The following is a 2,343-nucleotide window of genomic DNA, read 5'->3' as shown; positions in this document are numbered from 1 at the left end:
AGCTGAGTCTCAGCTGTTCTTCATCCGCTCTCTCCATTCGCCTTCTCTTACTTGCCTTTGCCTCACATGCTAGTCTGGCCTTTAAACCTAGCCAGAGATCTGCCTTCCTTTTCAGCCTGTTTTCAGTACAATTTGTGATTGTCTTTGAGAGATTCTCAACACATTCATCAATATCAAGTAAACTTGGGTCAAATTGCCATCTATGGTCTCCTGTTTGGATTTGAATGGATATGGGTGCATGATCAGAGATGAAGTCTTGCCTGTTTGAAAACTGTGGTCTGGCGTGAATCTTACAATCATTGACTTTCCTCAAGATCTCATAAGGAATGAAGAAGTAATCAAGCCTGGATTTCCCTTTTATATCATAGTACGTGAAGCTTTTTTCTTCTGGGTACAGGTATCGCCAGACATCAAGTAAGTTGAAGTGTTCCAAAAATCCCTGCAGGCCCTTCAGTCTGTTTTTATGGCCTCGGTTCCTGATGTTTGACGTTTTGTCAAATTGAGCCTCTAGAACAGTATTAAAGTCTCCTCCAAGCACGAAGAAGCTTGACGGTGGAGACTTGGACAGCAAGTCGTGAAAGTCACCAAAATCTATTTTGTCATCGGTTGGGTTATACACATTGATGAAAATGAATTGCTTCCCCCAGATGTGGCATGTGATTATTAGATATCGCCCCTTTGGGTCACCAGTAATGCAGAACCCCTCGCAAGCCAAATCTCTCTTAAACAGTATGGCCACCCCTCGGCTGTTTTTCCTGAACACTGTAAATGCTGCCCACATGTAATCAGGTTGTAGTTCCTCGACGTGCATGCTGCCCTCTGGGTAGCCCTGACGTGGACCAATGTGGGTTTCCTGGAGAAACACTATGTCAGCCTGAGCGTGACTGAGGTACTGCAGGACACCAGACTTTTTCCTCGTGAATCCATTGATATTCCAGGACAGGACAGTTAGTGGCTTCTCATCATGTTCAGGGACATTCATGGTGTCAGGCTGTCACTGACAGTACCTTTCATGGCAAAACAAATTATTAGAAAAATTTGAACTATTTAAAGAAACAGTACATATAAAAAATTCAATATTCTACAGCTTAAAAAGATTTTTACCTGATTTTTAAAAAACTAATTTCTTCATACACATCATTACATAGTGAACAACACATTATATTTTTTTATTTCAAAATAAGTCACAAGTGCCTTTTTGCCACCAACCGCTTTAGCCTTAAGTCATTTAAGTCATTTTATTTAACAACTCTAAAATTATTAACAGTTTATTCATATCCTTTTGCCTGTATAAAGGATTGATGGAGAGCTTTGATTTGTTCGTGAGCATTTCACTTACCATACCGTCTGAAGTTGTCGTTCCATACCTCAGGCGAAGTATGTTGAAGAGATCATCCAGATCGTAGCCTCCAGTCCTCGTATGTAAAGTACATTTGTAATTTGCCTAATGTCGATTTCAGACCCAGACGAAGCAAATAAGTACGATGCACTGGGTAGCAGTGCTGTGGAAGTGGAAGTGAAACTTATTCCTCAGATCACCTGTAGCCTATGCTACGTCAACATAGGCATCATAAACATTTTGGTACAATGCGGTGGAGTCAACTGCCCTGGGGCTCCACCCTCCCTCCAACCATACATACAAGAATTTTTAATTACAACGTTATGAAATAGAGTAAATTTGTAGGTAAAGTAAAATGTAAATGAAATCGTTTCACCGTGCAACAGTGAAAATTGTACTTTACACACAGCAGTATGAAAACCCATGACTATGAAAACTACACAAGACAAATTGCTTTATTACAATGGTTTATTTAAATCCTTTACATTCATTGCACGGATACTGATGTACAGAGGGGATCTATTTACCTTGGAGAGTGTGCTGTCTGGGGCCACACTCATAAGAAAAATGATTATTGGGATGTGGCAGACAGACAATGTTACTTCACCCTGCGACCAGCTTTCCCACGTGGCTATGCGGTACGTGCTTTAAAAGAGGAAATTCCAAAAGCAGTAAGGCAAGTTCACACATACACACACCAGTATGTGCAGCAATAGATTACAAGGTGTTGCAAGGTGTAGATTACAAGGTGTTGCAAGGTGCTGCATCTGAGTCACCCAGCAAGAGTGAATGAGGCAGCACTGAAACACAAGAAATAAGGTCGGAAATTATACAACTGCATTCAAAAGAGAACAAAGACCATCTATGTAAAACAAGGCTAAATAATGAGTAAAGTCAAGGAAGGATCAAGTCAAGGAAGGATCCAACGAAGGGGCAGTGGTGGCCTAGTGGTTAAGGAAGCGGCCCCGTAATCAGAAGGTTCGAATCCCGATCTGCCAAGTTAC

The sequence above is a fragment of the Denticeps clupeoides genome, chromosome 5, assembly GCF_900700375.1.
Source record: "Denticeps clupeoides chromosome 5, fDenClu1.1, whole genome shotgun sequence".
Taxonomy (NCBI): Eukaryota; Metazoa; Chordata; class Actinopteri; order Clupeiformes; family Denticipitidae; genus Denticeps; species Denticeps clupeoides.
The sequence above is the reverse complement of the archived record's forward strand: the minus strand, read 5'-3'. Positions refer to the sequence as shown.